Source organism: Ailuropoda melanoleuca, chromosome 2 (assembly GCF_002007445.2).
Source record: "Ailuropoda melanoleuca isolate Jingjing chromosome 2, ASM200744v2, whole genome shotgun sequence".
Taxonomy (NCBI): domain Eukaryota; kingdom Metazoa; phylum Chordata; class Mammalia; order Carnivora; family Ursidae; genus Ailuropoda; species Ailuropoda melanoleuca.
Window position 1 is genome coordinate 36,309,658 of NC_048219.1, and position 14,696 is coordinate 36,324,353.

Below are 14,696 nucleotides of genomic sequence, written 5' to 3' on the forward strand. Positions count from 1 at the left end.
TGCAACTATGCAATAATTTAATGTTGGAGAAAGTTACTTGTAAATGTTTATTCGGTTCACTTATTTTTAAAGACCTTGATATGGTATGAGGGATACAGCAGGATCATCCCACTTCTGCCACCCCCATGCATACTTCATTCTGCAGGAATGGGAGCAAAGGGTGACTTCCTTGGCCACCTTCAAGGGTATGTAAGGATATGTAAGGCAAATCCTTCTAAGAGAGGGAATACTAAACAAATGAATAAAAAAGCATACTAGCAAGCAAACAAAAAAATAAATAAGCAACTTAGATCCATTTAATCATGCTCTCAGCAGAGGGTTTAGTAATCTCAATATTTAACTGCTGCCCCCAGGGATTCTTATTTTTAGGGAAGCTTTGGAAATACTGTAATTCAGTACCCTCATTTTTCAGAGGGCAGATTGAGATGCTTGCAGGGGAAGTGATTTGTCAAAGTCACCCAGCTGGAGGAGGGCAGTTAATAATCCTGAAGGACACATACCCTACAATTACTACCCATGAACCCACCCACATATGGATAACCATATGTATTTCTTTAACGTGTTGGTTATGTACCGACCCAATGGGTTCATAGACAAAGAAGATTAGGTACAAAAGTATTTATGGGTCTCTTGTGGCTAGTTCCATGGTAAGGAAGAACTTTTTAATTCATTGTACTTCTGTTTAGCTTTATGATCTCAGAAAGGTCTTTATTACAGCAAAATGTGTTTTCAGAACTTGGCTTTATTTGGAGACATAAGACTTTAAAATGCAAACATACCTTCTTGTATAAAGAGCTCTAATGAGTCAGAAGGCCTGTTTACAGAAAAACTAACATTTACAATTGAAAACAAGATGAAAGCACAATACAAGGATTATTTCCCTTACCTTGGACATTGGCCAGAGTTTATTCACCTCCGTATACTCTTACATTAGATCAGCGTGTCGTGAAGAACATTGTTCTGGAGATATTAATAGATGTGCTGCCAACAAATTTTTTTTCTGATCAGAGTTTGGGAAATGCTGCATTAAGCTGCCCTGTCTTTGAAATGCAGAAAGCACATTAGCCTGCTGCCATTGGGCCCAACAGCAGAGTAAGAAATAGAATACAAACCATGGCACATATTGATGAAAAAATGGGTAGGAGGGAATGCACCAGGTTCAGAGTGAAGTAAGGGAGAGCATGGCTTGTTTTTTTAAAATCGGATACCATATGACACATTATGTTTTCTGTTTTGCGTCGGTTGCTGGAAAGCTTAGCTCTAAATTAATGCTTGATGCAATTACTATTTTATCCCAGGTTCTAGTCTCAATTATTGGCTCCCCTCTCAGAGACCTTATTTATTTTTAGCATCCTATGGTACATGTGTTTTTATTAGCAATAGCTTTTACTAGCAGTTGTAGGAGGTATAACAGACTTCTGTATGAGTTCTGGAGTTGGATGCACTGTGGTTCAAGTCACTGATTCGGGGGCAATCACTCATTTGCTCTGTGTCCTTAGTTTCCTCATCTGTTTGGGGAATGTTGAGAGGATTAAGTAATGCAATTTTTAGAAAGTACTTGGCAGGGGTGCCTGGGTGGCACAGTGGTTTGGGTGTCAGACTCTTGGTTTCAGTTCGGGTCATGGGATCAAGCTCCATGTTGGGCTCCACACTCAGAGCGCAGTCTGCTTGGGTTTCTTTCTCCCTCTCCCTCTGCCCCTTCCTCCCACTCTCTCTCTCTCTCTCTCAAATGAATAAATAAATCTTTTTTTAAAAAGTGCTTGGCAGAGTGCCTAAGACATGGTAAGCATAGGTGTTAATTGTACATACCGACAAAATTATGCAGATGATACAAATTATGAATACCTTGAATAAATACTTCATATGCATATTGTGATAAAACCATTTTATCTTTTCAGTCTATTATCCCAGAATTGCTCCTAATATTTAAATAATGCATACTGTGTGCTAGGTACTTTGGGGGAGTGTTTTACATGTTAACTTATGCAAACATGTTTCTGATGTTCACTGATGGAAATATTGTGATCTGTACATCAAACCCTGTGAGGCAGGACTGTCATTTTCTCTATTTTACAGATGAGACCAACAATTGAGGGACAGAGGTCAACTTACTTGCTCAAGTTCATAAAGATAGTGAGTGATTGAGCTGGGGTTCGCCCTCAAGCACTCCAATTCCAGAGTGGTTTAACCATGATGGATTCTGCTTCCAACCAGTATTTATTGGGCCAGGCTCTGCGACAAGGGCATTACCTGTAGCATCTCATTGGGTCCTTCCAACAACCAGGTGATAATGGAAGGTGCCATTGAAAAAACAGAACCAGAAACATTGGCTCTAATGTAAAGATCAAATATGAAACCATCTGCAAAGGAAAAGTATAGTCAAGATTTATACATTATTTCCTCTCTGACTATGGAGATTCTTTATTAATAGAATTCATGGTTGAGGAATAGAAGATCTTGTGTGAAAAGGGACCAAAATAATGAATAAAGTCACAGAAGCCCTTATACATATTCATCTTCACTAAAATTATACCAGTAAAGACACTCCATAGACTAGCCATTGCATTTCTCATTCTTGGTTACTAACAACCCAGATGCCTGTATGTCTCACAACCCAGTTGTAGGAAAACTATGGCAGCTGCAACAAGACTTGGAATGATTTGCCCTTTGTTTATTCAGTGTGAAATTTTTGGCAATGTGGAATAATATGCAAATATATGTGAGAGGCCTAGAATTTCTCTCGAGAGCAAACTGGTATCCATAAAGAGATTGCTAAAGCGATGGAGTTGTGGGGTCCACATCCTTGAGCTGATGAGTGAAGCACTTGGCAACATTGATATGTCTCCTGAAAGTGAAAGTAGTTGCAAGGAAGAGTCCATTTCTTTGAAATATAGGACACTTTGAAAGTTTTCCAAGACAACCTCAGTGTTTTGATTTACTAATCAGAGACATGAATGATTAATGCCTTTGTGAAGCAGTTCGGTTGCTGGTAAAGCCAGGCATTTCAGTGTGTCATTACTGTTGCCATTCGGGTTTTTCAGGAATCAGACTCCAAGACAGCAGGTAGTGTGCAGACACATATTGAGAGTGCCCTTAGGGTCAACACCTGGGGAAGGGGAAGGAAGGAAACAGGGGTGGACAGAAGGAGACAGCAAGTTGTGTTGTAGGTCCAACCATCTCACCTGATCCCCACTGGGAACTCCAGGGTTGAACTGGCCTCTGAGTTGTCCTGCATTGGGTCAAAATGTCCAGATTACCCCACAATGAGTGTGGGCTACCCCTGGAAGGACATAACCCTGGAGGAGGCATTTTTCCAAAACCAAAGCAATCTCTGAAGAGGTCAAGAGTGGTCTGCTGACAGCACTTCCACTAGCTGAAGCCACCAGCCCTTCCAGGAAGAAATCTGGGTAGTTCATGTCCACAACCACCCGAGTTAATTATAGGACATTTTCACTCAGTTGAACAATTATTGTTAAGCCTCTCTAAAGGGAATGCCTTAATAGGAGTAGAAAAAAGCTTCAAGCATGTATTATCACCAACTTCTTTCAGCTTAGGATCTTTCCAAGATTATCACCAACTTCCTTTGGCTTAGGATCTTTCCAAGGTTCAGGAGTTGAGAATCTGTTTGGGAATCTCTCAACTCTCTTGGCTGGGTTAGTAGGGAATTGAGGTGACATTTTACTGGAATGAGGGTAAATCATGCTCAAAGAACCAAAGAGAGGGAGAAAGGCAAGTTGCTGCAGTTGATAAGGAATGATTTGAATATATTACTTAATAATGTTGATACATTTTACTTACCAAAACTGGGAGGAAATTAACCAAGGTATCTTTGTGGATTGAGGGCATTATGCTAAGTAAAATAAGTTAGTCTGGGAAAGACAAATTCCATAAGATCTCACTTAAAGTGAAGTCTTAAAAAAAACCAAACTCATAAAAAGAGAGAGTAGTATGGTGTTTGCCAGGGGCAGGGAAGTGTGGGAAATGGTTGAAGGTGGTTGAAGGGGTACAAAATTCCAGTTAGAGCATGAGTAAGTTCTGGGGATCTAATGTAAAGCATGGTAACTATAGTCAACAAAACTGTGTTGTATAATTAAAAGTAGCTAAGGGAGTACATCTTAAAAGTTCTAAACACACACACATAAAGGTAACCAGGTGAGGTGATGGATATGTTAACTAATCTTATTATGCTAATCAGTTTGCAATATATATGTATATCAGATCATCACATTGTATACCTTAAACTTATACAATATTATATGTCAATTACATCTTAATAAAGCTGGAAAAAAGTCTAATTTGTATATATGTAAATTTATATATGTATATGTATGTGTATATATGTAAATGTTCATGTGTATATGTATGTGTATATATGTGAATATATGTGTATGTGTATATATATATAAATTAGACTTTATTCCAGCTTTATTAAGATATAATTGACATATAATATTGTATAAGGTATACAATGCAATGATCTGATATACATATATATTGCAAAGTGATTAACATAATATATATATATATTCAGAATGGAACTCTTGCTTTCCACCCCAATTCTCTTTTTTTTTTTTTTTAAAGATTTTATTTATTTATTTGACAGAGAGAGAGAGACAGCCAGCGAGAGAGGGAACACAAGCAGGGGGAGTGGGAGAGGAAGAAGCAGGCTCGTAGCATAGGAGTGATGTGGGGCTCGATCCCATAACGCCGGGATCACGCCCTGAGCCGGAGGCAGACGCTTAACCGCTGTGCCACCCGGGCGCCCCAGACCCCTAATTCTCTTATCCCACTCTTCCCCAACTCTGTGAAAGACATCACCATTCACCTACCTGCTCAGAGCAAAAGCAAATCCTCTTGACTCTGATCTTCAATATTTATCCTTACTGTGACTTATTCTCCCTACTTTCACTGCTGCTTTTGCCTGGGTGTGTGTGTTGATTGATTTCATGAATTATATTGGTTATTCACCCAGAGAAATTGTTTTTAGTATGTGGGATCCATTTTTCCTTTTATAACAGTGTCTTCAGTGGTGAGCCCTGAATACCAAACTGCTTTTATTGCTCTCATTCTCAAACTAATAGAAACACTAAATCTTAGTCTTATCTTGGCCCCAGGCATGTTAAAGGAGTTTGTCTTTTCTTTCCTCATGCCTTCTACTTCCTCCCAAGCCACTCACTATTGCACCCTCTGTATTCTCACCCACACAACACCTTAACTGACTCTGCTCTTGATAAGGCTACCAGTAACGGCCTAATTGTTGAATCAAAAGGATTATCTCTAGACCTAACTGAGCTGGGCCACCCATTGTTAATTGCTCATCTTTCCTTCCACTCTGGATTCCGGGCCTGTGCACCCTGCATTTCTTCCCTGGCGGGCCAATGGGTGTCAGACTTCTTTGGTGTCTCTCCTTGCAGACTCCATCCTTAATCCTCCTCTCTTCTCATTCTACAAAAATGGTTCTTGAACTTCCTTTTTTCAAGGATATCTTTGGAAAGATGCTAAAAGCTATGGGACACTATTACCTGAAAATAAAAATCCTTATATTCATGGACACACAATCTTTTAAGTAATTTCAAGAGGTTCCCTTATACCCTGAAGCCAAGTTGGACCTTCTGCTCTACTTTCTCAGTGTGGGGGATGCCAACCACTCTCCAGGCGTTAAGTGTCACCCATATGTTTATGACTTTCATATGTGGCCCTTGAGCAGCAGCCATTTTCCAAAACCCTAATCTTACATCCCCAGTTTCCAATTAAAACATCTCTATCTATCCCAAAGCACCTAATGCTCAGTGTGTCCAAAACCGGCCTGCAGTCCCTGTCTGATTTCTCTTCCAGGTGGATAACATTGCCATTCACCCCAATCACCATAAAGAAACCTGCTCCTTTCAATCCCTGTACGGGCCACCAAAAAAAGGAAGGAAGGGAGGGAGGGAAGGAGGGAGGGAAGGAGAAACTTGCTCTTCCTCTCCCTCCTATTGCAGCTTCACAAGTTCTGGGCCTTCTCATCTCTTACTTGGATTCCTGGAGTAGTCTTCTATTTGGTCTGCCTGTCTCCCACATTGACCTCTTCAAATTCATTTTCTCCAGTGCAGTTTCATTTACCTTCACCGACACCCTACGTCGCTTAAGGCAGTACTTCCCCAAGTGTGTTTTTAAGAATACAAGTCTATGGGGCACCTGGGTGGCTCAGTTGGTTAAGTGTCTGCCTTCAGGCCAGGTCATGATCCCAGGGTTCTGGGATCGAGCCCTGCATCGGGTTTCCCTGCTCAGTTGAGAGTCTGCTTCTCCCTCTCCCTCTGTGATCTCTCTCGCTTTCGTTCTCTCTCAAGTAAATAATAAAATCTTAAAAAAAAAAAAAAAAGGAATACAAGTCTGTGTGATGTAATTGGTATTACATGAACAAAAAAGTGTTTATGGTTAATTGAGTTGGAGAGAAGAGCAAAAATTAATTACTGCTTGATGTCTTCAATATGCTAAAACACATTTTGGAGTTCAAACTGGAGGTATGAAATAAAGATTTGTCAAACTTTTTGGCAACAAAAGCCTAGTGTTCTTTGGAATATACTTTGGATATGGCTAGTCTCTGAGCTGAAATTTAATTTCTTTGTCTATCTTTCCTTCCAGTTTCTAACTGCTATTCTGTAGATGATGGGAGGATAGCAGTATGGTACTCTAAATTCAGGAAGACCGAGGTTTACATTTCAGCATAAGACTTGGTAAATTACTTATTCTCTCAGAACATGTGCTGGCTGGTCTCCATTTGCCCCTCAGGAGGCTGACCTCTGTAGAATGCATCATCCAGACATCTCTGCTCCCTGGCTTCCAGTTGGGTTTGGCCAATGGAAAATGTTGGTGGAGAAACCACTGGGTAGGAGCAGTGGGAGAAGAGAGGGCACGGTGATAATTCCCCTCATCCCCCACCTCCCTGCCCTGTCATACTGCACTGTTTTGAGCCTCTTTCAGCTCCAGCTCTCGTGTTCCAAATAACTCTCTTCCTTTTTCCCTTTAGACCTAGGAGTGATAATGACTGCTAGCTGTTGCTAATCCCTCAAGACTTCATTATGTCTTATTACATCCTTTACCTCTGTTCACACCTCTGTAAATAGTCCATTCCTTAAAATCTCTTCAGTAAACCCCAGAGTATGCCATCTCTTTCTTGCTGTATCCCTGACAATATAGAACTTTGGTCTCCTTACAAAATGGGGATAGTAACACGCACCTTGTGGGGATGTTGAGAAAATTCAGTGAAATGACACTGAATTTGCAAAGTACCCAGTGCAATGCCTGGCACACAGCAGTGCTCGCTAAATAAGAGATGACTTCCCTGGTTCTGTTCCTCTCTGCCTGTCCTCCAAATACAGGGATCTTCCTGCTCCCTTGCCAGTGACCCTGGCTGGGGTGGGTAGCAGGAAATAATGCTGGGCTCCAGTCTGAAGATACAAAGCTGCCACAAGGAGTCAGACTGTAGTCAGCGGTCATAGTACAGGGTTGACCTGCAGGTTCCATTACAGGACCCTGGAACAGAGGATCCTAACAAGGGCTGGAACAAGGGCTGCCAGGGTGTCTATGTGCTCAGCATTCCTCTTGGAAGAAAGCTGCCTCTGTACTGGGCCCAGATGGTCTGTGCCCCCACACTAGCTAATTGTTTCCCAAAGAAGGAATCTTTCCAGTTCCAAATCTATTCCTTATATCCATTAAAGTAATCAAGAGGCCTGAAATGAGGAGGGAAGGAGTGCTATTTGGAAGGGGAAGTCACTTGTACTAGGTTTCCGGTACATTTCCCAACACACATAAGTTGGGGAAATTTTATAAGAGTGTTAATAGAAATAATGGAGAATATTTAGTGAGTCTGCAGGTGGGTGAACTATTTGTTGATAATTGGTTGAAATTTATTCACACTGAGACCTCATAAAGCAAATTCATGTATTAGGTATGCTGAACAAGACAAACCTAACATGTGGCATGTTCAGAATGTAAGTTCATTTGTTTTTCTGTCATTCCTTTAAATGGATTCAGTGGGAGAAATTCTTTTCATATCTCTTGAAAACTCAGGAGTTTTTTGATCACTCTTAAAGCCAGTAGGACACAGTCTAATTCAGAAATAAAGCTACTCAGTTCATTATGCAGCATTTCTAACTTTACTCAACAGCCAGTGTTCCCTCCACCCCAGGAGCTCTCTAGTAAAGAAATTCTCTACCAAGACTACAATACATCCTGTGGCAGAGGTGCCAGTTATAGGGACTTTGAGCTCCCCCAACATCTTGGAGCCTTAGGAATTTGAAATATAAAATTTCCCCTCACATCAGGGAGCACCCACATCGGTCTACCACAAAACAGTATTACTAGGAGGAATGGCTCCAATGCCGGAATGAGGACACAAAAAAGCCAAGCAAGGACAGGAGATAGGATTCTGCATGAAGGGTGAACAAGGAAGGTTGCATGGCCCTCTTCCCCTGTGGTTCTCTTTGCCTTTCCAGGGCGGAACCATAGGCCCTGGGGATTCTGAAGCTCTCCAGGGGATGAGGATGATCTAGCTTGGAAAGCACAGGATGCCCTGATTTCAAGTAGTCCACCAGTAGGAGAATGAGGTTTTCAACTCTGGACAACCCACAGTAAATACAAGCTTAGAGGGTGAAGTTTTAAAAGGTGAGGGTGTCACAGGTAGGTGCCAAATTAAATGCCTGTGTCCTTCAGGTCACTCTTCAGGACTTTCTATGGTATGCTGAGCAAAGCTCCAGAAGTTTATTTGGAGAACTGCAGATCTGCAGAGATGGTGAAATTGCTAATCTAAGGAAATCTCCCTGGGTCAATGAGGACACAGGTAGGTCATGAATGGCATCCAAACACCTGGGTTGGAGCTATTTGGAAGGACAGACTATGAAGGCAACCCTAGGCCAAGGTTGACCTGAGTATTTTTTCTAGACCTTGGGTCAGAGAGTAGTGGTTGTAGCTCCTCCATTCACCCTCCTCAACTTCCACCACCAGAATCTGCCTGGAACCTCTAGTGTGGTAGGCAGATGTCCATGTCTTAATCCACTAGACCTGTGAGTGTGTTATCTACATAACAACAGGCCATTTGCAGATGTGCTTAAATTAAGGATCTCGAGTTGGGGAGATTATCCTGGATTACCCAGGTGGGTGGACCCACTGTGATTACATGGGACCTTATAAGAGGAAGGCAGAAATGTCAGAGTCAGAGAAGGAAATGTGACAATGGAAGCAGGGATCAAGTGATATAATTGTTGGCTTTGAAGATGAAAGGGGACCATAAACCAAGAAACATGGGTAGCCTCTAGAAGCTGGAGAAGACAAGGATTCTCACCTACAGCCTCCACAAGGAATGAAGCCCTGATGACACCTTGACCTTGTGAAAGTGATTTCAGACTTTCAACCTCCAGAACTATAAGATAATCAATTTAAGTTGTTTTAAGCCACTGCGTTTTTAGTAAATTGTTATAGCAGCAACATCGGAAGTTAATACATGTGGTAAGAGAATATTGAAATGACTCTTTTGAGCTCCTAAAGCCCAAATTAAAAAAAAAAAATCCTGATGAGACAGCAGCACCCCAACCCCTGTTCAGTGATACCATTTTACTATGGGAGATCTCACTTTCAAATCTGGAAGTTCCAGGGCGGTTCATTCACATCCAGACTTGTTATTATCAGGGACACCATAGGGTGTCTCACTGATAGGCACAGCTATCTTTCTTTATGGGCTGATACCCAGCTCTGGAGCAGATGTGTTTCTGGTATGAGGAAGGGTCCCCTTTTGAAGAGAAATCCCCAGACTTCTCCCCCACCAATGATGGCATTAGTTAAATGATCATGGTGACTCATAGGGTGGTGGTAGGAATAAATGGCTAGTCTACATAATTTCTATATAAGAAACATCAACAAGTGCTAAATTATATATTCAAGTATTCCTGGAGGAAGAGATTAGGAAATGGAAATACTAAAAATAAAAACTTATCCAGCCTAACATTAATACTCAATGTTAACATTATTAGAACTATATATTATTCTAAGTTGAACAATGCAGTGTGTTATGATTACTTTATTATACAGCTTTTTGCTTCCTGTCAAGTTAGTAATTGCCTTGGTTTTTTTTAAAAATTTTATTTGTTTATTATTTATTTATTTGAGAGAGAGACAGAGATAGCAACAGAGAAAGCGAGAGAGAGCATGAGCGGGGAGGAGAGGGAGTAGCCAGTTCCCCACTGAGCAGGGAGCCTGACATGGGGCTTGATCCCAGGACTCTGGGATCATGACCTGAATTGAAAGCAGGTGCTTGACTGACTGAGCAACACAGGCACTCCAGTATTTGCCTTGGTTTTGTTTTTTGAGTTTTCTAGATAACCATCACTTTGTCACATTCATACTTTGGGACTGAAGTATAAATTTCTTCTCAAGATAGTAAAAAAATTAGCAATTTATGTGCTTATTTTTTCTTCGTTACATCTCTCCTGAAACGCTCCGTCCTCCTAGTCACCTGTGGACTGGTCCTTTCTAGGCTTACCACAAGAGCTCTTATGCTGGATTAGCCTACTTTGGGGTTAGGAATCCTAGACTGACCAAGAGGTACCCTCAAGGAAATTGTCTTGGGGTATTTTTTCCTGACAAGAATTTATAGCCTCAATTTCATACAGGGAACATTCTCAGTCATATTGTATTTAACACCAACCCCTGATCAACCCCCAGTATTTTTTAACTGGTAGTGAATCAAGTAGATCTGATAAACAAAGATGATTGGCAAGATCTCAAGGTGGAGTTAAGTGAACAAAGACCTGATAAGCTGTCAGTGGTGCCCTGACAGTAGCCCTGGGCCCTATTACATACAAGGGGGTTCCAGCCCACACCAGTCCCTGGCCAATCACCCAGAAGGGGCAAGTGTAGTGAGCACTTTGACCCAAGAAGGGAGCCATAGTATGAAATACATTCTTGAGGCCAGATTAAAAAATGGGACTATGGATTAAAAATGATGATGTCATGTTGGATAATTGTGATAGAACATGCGTTCTCAAATGGGGGTGACAAAATCTTAGATGTTATAATGGTTCATGGTACTCCAAAAGGAACAGTGCATAAACAGAGGTACAGTACATTTATGATATTAAAATTTTATGGCGAGAAGAACAATTTGAAAACTTTGTCAAAAAAGATTCCTTATTGCAATAGCAAAAAGAAAAAAAATTGAGGAACTACTGTTCTAGAGAAAGTTGGTTTTGTTTATTGGTGTCCTCGTAATATACTTTTTAATATATTTTATTTGATAATTAAAATTTGAGTCAGATGGAAAGGTGGATTGTTTTCTATTGTGTTCATGATTAGAAAAATAATTCCTACAAAACCAGTCTCCTTTCAGGACCCTGCAATAGTCATGGCCCAGGAAGTGGAGGTAAAAATCAGGTACTCTAGAGTCACCTATTAGTAATTGTCCAGATCTATAAAAACCAGAGACAGAGGAAAAAATGTTTATATGAATTCCATCTGGCCATAAGATGAGGAATGAGCTATACTTACTGTATTCCTTTTTTTTATCTTTTAAAAAATTCTTTATTTAAATTGAATTCAGTTAACTTAGTCTGATTAGTTTCAGAGGTAGAATTTAGTAATTCATTAGTTGCATATAACACCCAGTGCTCATTACATCAAGTGCCCTCCTTAATGCCCATCACCCAGTTATCCCTTCCTTCCAACCACCTCCCCTCCAGCAACCCTCAGTTTGTTTCCTAGAGTTCAGCATCTCTTATGGTTTGCCTCCCTCTCTATTTTCATCTTATTTTATTTTTCTGAGATTCATTATATTCTTAGCAGTTGCCTGGAACAACCTCTTAGGGCTAATGGCTAATGAATGGATTCCTTCCATTGTAAGTTGTGTATTCTGTAAGTGTGCCCTGAGGACCCTAATAATCAATTATACCACCACTTTAAAAAATATTATAGTAAAAATAGACTGAGAATAATTGCACATAATCAGCTGCCAAAGGCAAAGTTGGGGGCCCTGGGGTAAAACATCGGGTAGCTTGAATTCATTACTTGTTTGAAGAAAGAGATCAAGGTGTGGTCAAACCACGAGATCAGCAAACCTTGTCAAGGTCCAGATAGTAAGCATTTTAAGCTTTGTGGGACACTTGGTCTCTGTCGTAACTGCTCAGTTTAATGTTTATAGTGCAAAAGAAGCAATAGACAATTCATGGATGAATGAATATAGTTGTGTTCCAAAAAAACTTTATAAAAACAGGCAGCTGGCAAATTTGACCTGCAGGTCATCGTTTGTCAGGCCTTGTTCAACCATATTATTTACCACTTACATGCTGGAATTTACTTTCTTTAAAAGGGTGTATCTCTCATCTATGGAAATACTTGTTAGAATGTCCTGGTTTTTTCCTTGGTGGAAATTGAATGGAACGGGAAACCAGAAGCTCCCACTGAAGGCCCCTTATGATGCTGAGAGTTCTTAGCCAAAAGCCCGGTTTGGAGTACGATTCTGGGAGCACACATAGGGTGGGTGGTAAGTTTATTCCTGGAGCACTGTAACCTCAGGGGTCTTGAGAGCTGACTCGTGGATGAATGCTGGCTATTCCAGTTGTTCCTGCCCAAGCTCATCTAGGGACTGTGGAAAACTGCTCGCAGTGCCAGATGGGATTAGTCTCAGGAGGTTGAGAAGGTTTTGGTGGGAAACTATATACCTTGCTTTATGATAGAATCTTTATGAAATCACATGCCCACATGATTGCTGCATTTTCTACCCCTCTCGCCCACCCCCACAATGACACTACTTTTCAGCAGGGTCTAAAGTAGAACAAGAGTGTAATGACTGGAAGCCCATAGCCTTCTGGAGAGTGTTGCTTTCAGAATGAATGAAGGGTAGGCTCAGAGACCACCTCAGTCCATTCCACATGCTGCAGAAGAGTCCTAAGAAAGACTTGTATTGGGTCAATGAGTGGTATGTATAAGTCTACTTATACGAACTGTGGGAGAACATAGAGGAAGAATGTTTTCTAGGGAAGCTATGTAACTATTAAGTGAACTCTGGAAGGACAGTAGAAATGAATTTTGTAAAACTGGAGTTGTAAAAGCTGAACATGAAGTCCAGCCCTTGAGGAATAGTTGTTAAAAAAAAATGACCCGCCCACCACCTTTGGGTCTACCCTAGATGACACTGTGAAATTTGATTTTGAATTTAGATGAGTCTAAGTTGATTGACCAATTCCAAAAATTAAATGAGCACTCAGGGAACCATGGGATCCTGTACTCACAAGACAACATTTACATTCCATAGGAAAACATAAAGCCTCTGAAATACGTCCAGGGACTGATATGGGGGCTCCCCATGGTTTATTATCAGACCTGTAGAGAGAATTAATGTTAAGGCAGATTGTGCTTCAGTGAGGATGAATCCAAACAATGTCGTTAGAAGTCTTGAAGATTTCCACAAATACAGGTGGTGAGTGATTATGTCATTAACCTTACATCACATGGGTTCGTGTGTTTTTCTCCTCATTGCTGTACCTTTATGCCTCCTGGCAGATAATATTGGGAGGATTTTTTTTTAAGTCTATTAATATAAATTTACTTAGGGGATGTCTAATTCATCTGTTAAAATCTAATGCTTTATTCATTCATTTAAAACATCTCTTTAAAAGAATAAATAAAAAATTTTTTTAAATCTCTTTTGAGCACTATTATGGCTGAATTAGGTCTCCCTCCCTCTAAAATTCATATGTCAAAGCCCTAACCCTCAGTACCTCAGAATGTGACTATATTTAGAGATAGGGCCTCTAAAGAGGTCATTAAGGTAAAATGGGGTCATTGGGGGAGGCCCTAACCCAAGCTGACTGGTGTTCTTATAAGAAGAGATTAGGAGAACACAGACACAGAAATAAGATGCCAGCTACATGCATGCATACAAGAAAGGCCATGTGAGGCCACAGCAAAAAGGCTGCCATCCGCAAGCCAAGGTTCTAGAAGGGCCTCAGGAGAAACCAAACCTGCCGCATTTTGCAGGGAGGAGAGGAGGTATGCATTTTGCAGGGAGGAGAGGAGGTTTCAAGGTCCACACATAGGCCATTCTCTCTGGCAAATAATATATTGTGTGCATGTATCTATCATTGCACGTGTCAGCTTATTTGAATATCCTTGAGGCTGTGTTTGGGGAAGGAGAGGACAGGGAAGCATGTCTCATTTACATTTGTATCCCAGCCTAACACAGAGCTAGCTCTCAACCAACGAACGGTCATGAAGGTCAGGCTCAGGACTCAGAACTGTATTCTTTTTTTTTTTTTTAACATTTATTTATTTATTTGAGAGAGGGAGAGCAAAAGGGAGAGGGAGAAGCAGACCCCGCTGAGCAGGGAGCCCAATGCGGGACTCGATCCCAGAATCCTGGGATCATGACCTGAGCTGAAGGTAGCTGCTTAAGCAACTGAGCCACCCAGGCGCCCTCAGAACTGTATTCTTAGGCAACTAGAGTTTTGGTCAAAGCTCCTTAGAGTCCTCAGACCTGAAGCCAGGAGTGACCCAGAGTCTGGGCCGGGACTGAGTGAGACAAAGAATGGGTTTTAAGTGGTCCCAGCTGGACAACTCTCATTTTACTTGATTAATGCTTTTATTTTTTTTCTGATATATTTCCTTTTTTCTTTATTTTACTGCATTGCGTATTTTTACATATTCGTGATCTTTAGTTTTTTTTTTTT

At 40.9% G+C, this 14,696-nt stretch overlaps 1 protein-coding gene across 3 annotated transcripts in view; it reads left to right on the top strand.

Moving 5' to 3' along the window:
* USP1 (ubiquitin specific peptidase 1) overlaps positions 1–14,696 on the top strand; it is a 96,660-nt gene that overhangs the window by 33,927 nt on the left and 48,037 nt on the right. The window contains exon 1 of one of the 3 annotated variants that reach the window (XM_034653601.1): positions 8,736–8,821. The exons of the other annotated variants lie outside the window; for them this stretch is intronic. The gene's annotated coding sequence lies outside the window, so the exon portion shown is untranslated. Of the gene's footprint in view, positions 1–8,735; positions 8,822–14,696 lie in introns of those variants that run through there. 3 annotated transcript variants of the gene reach the window in all.